Source organism: Rhyacophila brunnea, unplaced genomic scaffold (genome assembly GCF_057557595.1).
Source record: "Rhyacophila brunnea isolate RB1 unplaced genomic scaffold, BYU_Rbru_1.0 scaffold_79, whole genome shotgun sequence".
NCBI lineage: Eukaryota > Metazoa > Arthropoda > Insecta > Trichoptera > Rhyacophilidae > Rhyacophila > Rhyacophila brunnea.
In genome coordinates, this window is record NW_028233349.1 from 789,132 (window position 1) to 799,421 (window position 10,290).

Sequence of the window (10,290 nt, forward strand, 5' to 3'; positions counted from 1 at the left end):
TACATTTACAAAGTTTATTTAGAGATGGTAAGACTTATGATAAATGTTCATAATAGCTTTTTAGCATCGCGAGGTTATCATATGGATCAAAAATATCAAGATCTGGTATCGAACTCAATTTCGTTGCCCTAAATGAGAAGGATGTAATGAAATTCATTGAAATTTATTTTTCTTATTTCTTTATTTTAAAGGATTTAATATCGAAAGTAAACCCTTCAGATAATCTCTTATATCTATATAGATTTGCTAAGGTAATCGCAAGCAAATCATCTTCTATGTATGAATATTTTAATATATGGGTGATGAAAGCTCTCTTTATACAGTTATTATACAAAAATCATTGAGTTTGATCATGAATTTGTAGACAAACTAGAGCTGAAAGACGTAAAAATATAAGAAAGCTGTTATTTGCGTATATTAATGACAACGACACAGACTCACATCGAATTCATGTGCTTCTTTCAATTTTTGGAAAATAAACTCAATTCATCGATCCAATATAATCATAAAATCAAACAATGCCAAAAAAAACAATAAAGAACTTTCTCTAATTGAAAAACAAGGAAAAAATATTGAAGAGATGAACACTTACTTGTTACCTTTACATGCACCAGAAACAAAGATAGGCAAAAAAAACGATTTGAAGCAAAAAAAGAATCTGTTAAGTTCAAGTCTTTATAAGAAACACAAACATGGCAAAAATGAAAAAAAAATTGTGTTACTGTATTTTTAAAAATCGGACCGCGATATCCTGGCAGAAATTACATAATGGCCACTCTCATAATCGAATTTTCGGCGCCTAAATTTTTTGAAGAATTTAGAATAAAAAATCTGATTGGTTACGCTGTAGAAAATTTTTTCATATACTTGAAGGAAACCTTTATATCGGCTTTCAAGTAATCTCTAATAGATTATCACATAAAATCATTAAAAACAAAATATTGGAATACATACAGTGTTTAAGAAACTGTCTGGATCATATTATAGAACTCGATGTATCCATGGACGCTTCGGTAGAAATGACGAAGAAAGAAACAGAAATTGCAAATAAAATGTGTGGAAAGAAATATATCTATATGAATTTATAAAAACAAAGAAATACGACATAAAGATAATTTTTATGACATTTCAAAAGAAAAATTAGAAGAAATAACCACGTTTCTTTATTACGAAATATTACACCTCCAGGTCGGTCTTAAAAAGATATGGATCTACATTACGAAAAAGTCAAGGTATTCATGATTTTTATTGCCAATTTTCCGTATTTGACTCAAGTACATTTTATTACGATAAGGTTGTCAATAATATTTCACAAGACATGAATATGTGTATTTTAAAATTAAATTTTGAAGAAATAATGCTTGAAAGCTTGAATGTGGCTTCAAAAATAATTTATACAGCTTAAATCTTTAAAAACATTTTTTTTGACTTGGTAAGCTTTTTCAAAATGCTCTAATAAAATATTAAATTTCAAATTTTGAGCCATATTGAAAGTGTAAAAAAAATTCTAATATAGTAAATATTTATTGGCTGTGTTTAATTCTTTCCTCATATAAAAACATCTCGATCTTTAATATTATAATTCATCAATGTGCCTTTATTTTTTGTTGTCTTTATTATAGTTTTGTCTTTTCTCAACCTATAATTCTAACAAATAATACTGAAATTAAGATTAGTTGATACTATTTTTTTGTGATAATCTATTAAGGAATTTTAGACTACTATTTTTACAATGCATGTTGTTTTACGATTTTTATCTGTGTGCAATACGTCTAAATTTTCATTTTAAAGTTTTTATGATATAAAATGCATTAGCCCGCTTGGCACAATCAAGCTTATTTTTCGACTAGGTTACAACATAATCAAACACAAAGCTTTAAAAATTACTACAGAGAAAACATAGCTATGTGTCTACGCAACTAAAAATAGATCCATTCTAGTAACTAATAAAATTGCTTTCTGTTCAACTATAGATAAATGTACTGGGTAAATATGAGTTTATTATGCAATAAGGAGTTAAACAAGTTGTCACATTATAAATACGTAATTTAAACATAAAATAGCGTTTTAGCCACTGTTCTAAACCAAAATTGTAATTTAAACAGAAAAAAGCGTCATGATTGGTTATGGGTGTCTCTAATTATGCGTTAGCTGTGCATTATCAATTTTGATGATTTATAAAGATAGAATTTATTTTTTTTGCACTCTAAAAAGTTTTTCTATAATCTAGAAGGATTTTGTTATAAAAAGACAAAATTTTTGCCCTCAAAAATATATAAAAATGCGCTATTTCTATAAAATTCCTTCTAAATGTAGATTTACCAACTTTTAAGGCACTAATGCCCATGAAGTACTTAGCAAAATTTATCTAATACATTTTTGCGGTTTTTCATATAACATAGAAGGCTCATACGGCATAAAATAAACATTCTGCGGTTTTACATAAATTTTAAATTTATTTAAAGCAGAAATTTACGATATCTGTTTCGGAATAGACCCTTCAATTGGGCAACAATTTATATTCTAAATAGAGAAATTCTGATTCTTTAATATAGTTATAGCGTAAATATTTTCGTTGCTATAATTTTATAAACATTATAATACACATGTTTCGAATTTGGCACTTGAGGCTTATTGAGATACTATAAATTCGCTAGCGGATGCATTTATTGGCTTGCATATTTCATGAAAGAAAATTTGATGTTATTTATGTCATCTAATTAATGCTATATAGTGTCGTATTTATATCACTTGCATATTTCAGAAAAGCAATACTATATATTCAAATAAACGACCATTGTCTAACGCTAGTAGTTTAATAAGCTAAAATAAATACTTTAAAAAGATAAAAAATAATTTGTTAGAAATATATAGACTTAGTAACGTGAAAACTAATCCAATAAATATTTTTTTCGTCTTATACGCCTAAAAATATAGAAGAAGAAGTAATAAACACATATTGAAACGATAAATTGGTGCATAAATCAAACCACATTCGCTTACATAAACATGATAAGTTTAAGTAATAGATGTAATTGTTTTTTGCTTAAAACATGTATAAAACCAAATGAAACATGCGTATTTATATCACAGGCCCGACTTTTTATACTGATTTTTTTTGCCTGGGAATTATCTGTTTTAAGCTATAACAAAATAACCCTATTTTTATGATTTTAGTTTATCTTTTTAGTCAATTAAAAAGCCGTAATCATAACTTTATTATGTCTTGAGGGCATTTACATCATTATAAATTAGATATAGTACAAGATGTAATGTTATATTTAATAAAATAATTTTTTTTCGTAAAAAATTCATAAAATATGATTTACAGTCATAAAATGTAGTATTAAAGCTGAAACTATGGTATTAATATACCTAGCAAATAACAGAAATTTTTTATCTCCAAAAAAAATAAATTTTGTAATGTGAATAAATTTATATGAAGTTACTGTGCAAATATATCTTATTGATTTATGAGTAGCATATTCAAAAAAAATTAGTAATTAAATGTTATATTAATTTTTGCAATGCTGTAATCATGCACATAAGGCTCAAATATATATCTAAATTATAGAATAAAATATCAGACTTTTAAATATATTTCTCTATGGTTTATTAGTAGTTTAAGATTTATGTGAACTATTAAATTCAAACTAATTTATTCCATCACTCGTATTTGGCGCAAAAATCGGGTTTTTTAAACAAAACTGTATTTTATGAATTTCGCACTTTAGTGGTTGAAAGTGTCTAAATTCATCATCGGGTTACATAATACGTTGATAAGAATTATAAATTTTCTTTTAAAAAAAGAAATTTCTTTTCATAAAGATGAGAAAATTATTTTCCCCAAAATTTTATATAAATCTATGTTTTATTAATGCAATATATAGGGTTTATATAACTTTGCGCTATATAAATTATTAGATTAAATCCTATATTAGGTTTTAGTTTAATATTGATTTATTTCATGATATCTCAAATTATTTACAACATTAAAAAACCAATTTCTTTTTTATAGTATTATTGCTGTAGTTTTTTTTATTGTTTTTATATGTATATTGTTTGCTTAAGCTAACATTTCTATTTTTTATATATATGACGTATTTTATTTAGTATGTAAACCATCCTATTTAGTGATGTAAGACATTTTCGAGTTTTTATAAAAAAAAATATGTGATGTTCAATATTGTATGTATACATTATTTCTTATATTTCTAATATAAGTCTGTTTACTGGTTTTGTTATTGCTTTGCCTATATATTTATAAAGTTTGGATTTTCATACTGGGCTAAAAATATATGGCCTGCCTTAAATTAAAAATAAATGTTTGCATTTAAGCATCTATTGCTTATTTTTACTACGGCTGGTTTGTTTTATATATATTCTTGGAATTAAGCTTTCGTATATTATTTTCATTTAAGTTGAAATATCATGAGTGAAAAGGGTGTTTTCGCATTAAATTTATAGCAAAACCGAGTTTTCAAGTCGAAAAGTTTGTTCATCATATTCTTAAAAAGTGTGATACAACTCTGTAAACTTCTAATAACTGTTTGTACCATGATTCCTCAAAAAATACAATGCACATGAAGCGCAATCTAGCTTGATCTAATGTCTTTATAACACATTTTTCGATATTCTTGATGATAAGGGCATTCAAATAAATAAGGTCCAATAAAGCTAAACAGCTTTTGATCAATGGGAAGTCCTTATTTTGTAATTTATGCATTATAAATTATAATGATATGGCATGTATATACGAAAATTTATATAAGATTTTGGATGTATGACGTTTGAATTTTTTAAGTGATTATCCCATATTTTATTCTTTAGGACGGTGTGGAGACACGATATCTCAGAAGGTACCTGAAGGAACTAGATGTCACGAACCAGGTTGAGGCATATATTTAAACCTCGGGATTGAGAAAAACCCTTGAATTAATAGGTCTCGAAAGAAGGAGGGGTATTGAAGAAGAATATAAAGAGGAGAAGATACCCGAAAGTATATCAACGCGGTGCGTACAGAGAATCAAGCAAGCTGTGCCTGAGAACAAAAACTAAAATTACGACTTAAATATGGCTATAAATAAAAAACTACTTTTATAAATAATAATTGATGTTGGAATCTACCAAAGTATGGGATAAAGGTATATATATTGTAAAAATTCAAATCGTAATGAAAATTTATTTTGATCCATTTAGCTATACAAATTTAAAACATAAATCCTATAATAAAATAAAATTCCTATTTTTTGTAAAAATACCTTTGTTGTAAACAAAATATTTTTCTGTTTTAAATTATACTTTGATATTATAAAAAAACTAATCGTAAAAATCAGCTTGAAAACACTATAGATTTATATTTATTTAAGAAAAAAAATTTTGGTGTGTTATTCAAAATGAATATTATATATCAAATTTTGGACAGCGTATATATATTTATTGTTTTTAATTATCTTTGTTTTGAAATTAAATACGTAGAGACTTATCGGAGATTTAACGTGCTATTAATGAAAAGTACGTTTAAATAAAACTAGAGTAAATAAAAATGATCTATCATATTTTAAATTTATTTAAATATCCGAGTAAATGATCAACATGTTCAGACAAAGTTTTTTATTGTCTTAATTCCAAAAAAAAATAAATATTACCTTTCGAGTTTCAGCATTTTGCGCTACGTCATTTTTTCTTTTAAAGCTTCTTGACCATTTTATCAATTCTCCTGGCGAAACGTCCTTAATCTTTGGCGAAAACAATCTTTGAAGCTGCAGGAATAGATTATGTGAATTAATTTTATCGTTTAAGTCTACAAGATATATAGTTGTTTATTCTTAACAAAATTCTTTCATACCCTCGTCGTTCATTATTGAAGGATAGGACTTAATGAATACAAAAAGAGATGATAAAGATTTCTTAACAGCAAACAGCCACTAAATTTATTGAAAACACATTAAAGTTGATAAGAATTTTAAGCTTTATATTTAAAATACAATAGCCTTAATATTTGATGAAATAGATGTAATTTTCTGATTATAGTAAGCTTATAAGTATATCTAATTAAACAAGGAAAATCAAAATAAAAAATGTGGTCTTGAATTAAAATTTAAATAAAATTAATTTGATTTTTGAAATGTTTATATATAATTATATGAAAATGGTCAATGACAAAAAATCGAACTGTCTTTAATTATAATAAAAGATTTATATTCAAGGTAGTTTAACTTAAAATAATCTAAATTGTATTCAGAGGAAAAAAGAACAAAAAATCTATAAAAATAAATTTGATTGCCAAAAAAAGTTCGGATGCAATATATTATTTTACAATCTCTAAGTTGAAAAAAAACTTAAATATTTTTGAGTTTTATAGAAAAATCAAGAAGTATCAAACTAAAAGGGCGAATTAATCATGATTTAAGACATATATCAGTTACTTTAATAATAAAAACAGATATTTTAATCAAAAAAACAGACCTGATATTTTTCTAAAGATAAAAAAAATAAGATTACGCCGATTGAAATAGGTATAACTAGCCTTGATAACTTAATTAAAGTTGAGAATGAAAAATATAGGAAGTATGAAATCTTGGCAAAAGAACTTGGTTTAATTTACAAATGTAAAACAAGAATAATACCATAATTGATTTTTGGGATAGGGTGTTCACAATATATCTTAAAAAATATGTTAAGGAGTAAAAAATTCCGGACGAAGTAGAAGCATACATGCAAGCTCTAACACTGCGCAATACAATTGAACTCATCTTATTCAGAAGCAGAAGAGCAGTTCATGAAGATAGATCAGGGGAAGGTGTCAAAAGATACATCAAGTAGTTGTGAAATATCTCAACACGCTGACCATGTCTAAATAGATAAAATCGATAAAAAAAAATTAACCCATAAAAAAAAATAAAATTTAATTTTTTAAAATACTTAGATATATAATTTTATGTCACGTCTATTTAACTGTTTTATATATAAATAAAAAATAAACTTATTAATTTATTGATTAGATATTACATTAAGGCAAAATAATTCTACCTTTAACAAAACAGTCAGAAAAATGTTATAATAATATTTTTCATATTCGACCCTTTTATGCATCATGTATAAAATTCGTTGTTTTATTTTATTTTTTAAATAATATTAATATTATAAGAATAATATGAGAAGTAGAGAACACATGAAATTAATTAAAAATACTAAAAATTAATTACTTATGTACATATAAATTTTTTATATTAATTTTAGATTTTTTGTTAATGCGTTTCTTGATGAAATATTTAATTGAGAACAAAACCCATATATTTTTTCAGTATAATTAAATTTATGGCTAAAGTTAAGAAATTTAGTTTGATAAAAACTATAATAAAATTTCAGAAAGAAATGTACTTGTAAAATTCTGCAAATTTTTAGCTTGTTTTTCTATATACCTTTTAGTATAATCTATGTAAAAAAATCGTAATATTGCTTTTATAAATTGATTAAAATGATGCAGTCTACGAAAAGATTATTAAAAATAAAAATCAACACAAATATTATTTTCTAAAATATAAAATAACACCACCACTTACATTCATCACAGCCACATACATCTTATATCATATGCTCACCCCTAAAGTTTTCTATATAAATGATTTTCTTGGCATTATTATATCTGCTTCAAATATTTTTATATCATGCATTGAGCATGTTGATCAATTTCTTTTTTTTCCTAATCTGTGTATACTAAATATTATAATTATTGGCCCAAAATCAGATAACATAACCAAGAAACTATAAATAATTTTTATATTGAAACTTGGAACACTTTTAGCGAATTTATGTATATATCAACTTATCACATAATAAACGATCACATAATGCCTCAAAAAATTTAAATTATGTGTATATCGATAAAAAATCCAAATATAAAGTAGTTTAGTTGACGGCTTCAAAAACATGCCAGTTAATTTTTTCTAATTTTCTCAAATTGTATCAATTTCATAAGGAAAATATTATTATGTGATTCTGGTACATTATCGGCATTTGAGTTAAATTTCAGCTATCTTATTATACTATAGATTCCATATAACCAACTTTTTTGCCTATTTTTAATTTATTTCTTTTGAAATTGGGATTATCAGATATAGTTCAATTGTTTTAAGTTGATGTATTTTCCGTCTTGAAGCACCCATAATTTCTAATTAGGAATTATATGTGTTTAACTAATATGGGTATCTTACATAAGATATATTATTTAGAAGCAAATAGAAGAGCAGTTGATGAAGATAGATCAGAGGAAGGTGTCAAAAGATGCATCAAGGAGTTGTGCAATATTCCGAACACGCTGAACACGTCTAAATAGATAAAATCGATAACAAGAAAATTAACCCATAAATTAATAAAAATTTTAGAAGAAAATTACTTTTGATGCAGAATCGGTCCAATCTTCGAAAGTAGAAGTGTATACGCAGCAGTGGTAAATGAATGCAGTGTAAATATATTTCTGCATTCATTTTAGGCAAATCAATTTATTTAAAAAGTAAATTGATGTGATTTACTGTGCATTGAATTCCAAACAATTAAATTTATAAAACAAAGATTTTTTTTGCTCATAATATTTTTTTTGGATACTTGGTAATTTAATCTGTATTAATATCTATAATTCAAAACATATATTAAAATTCTTGTTAGGTATTGAAGTTAAAGCTCAATATTTTTTATTTGAATTCCCGAATTTAAAACTTGATTTCGAAAAATGAAGGCTCAAAGTTACCTTAAAATGTTGGATATGTAAAAATGTACACGAAAAAACCAAAAAAAGCAAAAAATTTAATATTTAAAGTGTATATTGGTACTTTTTTTAGTTTGCTCCTTATTCTTTCTAGGGGGTTCTTATAATTTTATATTATTTAGAGCAAAATATATTGTAAGTTTTATAAATCGTATTGTTTATTCGTATTTATAAAAAATAGAACAATAACCCGATTATCATAAAAATTTCCACTGCTAAAACCATATGATACAATGTTGGAAAATTTTTTAATTATATAATCATTTAATCGATAATATATAAAAAATTCCCATTCATAACACAATAAACTTAAATATAATATGAATTCTTGCTAGATCTAATTATAATGCCCCAATATAAAATTATCGAGATATGGAATAATTATTATAGATTATACAATCTTTAATGTTGTCAAAAAAGTAATTTAAACCCATAATATATATTCGGTACCTCATTGATGATTTTAATCCTATATTGTATGTTCATTATTGATCGTCTGAAAGTAGGAAAAATCAGATGGTAAGTGTAAAATTCTTTTTATAAGCCTTTGTTTTTTTTGTTAATTTGTATGACATATGTGGTTTTTAATGTAAGTTCGCGCTTTAAAAATAAACGAATACTATGAACTTCTTGTGTCTTATGGTTTTAAAGAAAACTATAATTATATTACATAAAGTAAAATGAATACAAATATATCGCAAGTTTGATCTCATTTATAAAACATGTAAGCCCTTTTGAGCCCTATAGAATAAAAATGTGAACTATGGAAAATACGCAAATAATAGGGAATAGATTGCATTTAAAAAGTTTATAATGAGATGTAGCAAATGATGTGAGTTTATTACAAGCGCAATTCAACAACGAATGAAAGAACATAGGTATAAAATTTTTATGGTTATTAACAAACGCCTTCTCAATCATAGCCTATTAATTTCGATGCAAAAAAAATGCAAATTATATTCAAATAGAAATTTCGTTCATTAAACACTAGCTGTAAAAGAGAATAAAAAAGCAGATTGAACAACTAAATTATATATAAAGCAGAATTTCAAAAGAAAGACTTATTCCATTTTAGATGACTTGAATCCCAATGTACCCAATAAGAATAGAGAATTCTAGATGTTCAAAATTTAATAAAAGGGCCCTTATATGACCTACAGACAATATAGTGTACAGTATCGTCTTTAGAAATATATGAAATAGACAAATATTTAAAACGATGTAAAATTAGTAGCAAAGTGGATTGGATCATAAATAATATAGAAATCTTTATGGTGAAAAATATGAACTTCATTAAATGTAAAGTTCATCAAGTATTGTGGATTTGATGGGTAATTTTTCCATGCACTCTTGCACATTCATCATTTGAATATACAAAGAAGAGATATACAAGCACTCGGCGGCAGCTAATGGACATAAAAGGATAATATATAAAATATTGACCAGTCAAAAAAGACAATACGAAGTTTCTGTGTTTTGTTGTCAAAATACGCTTTCTATGGAAATATAAATATACATGTAGC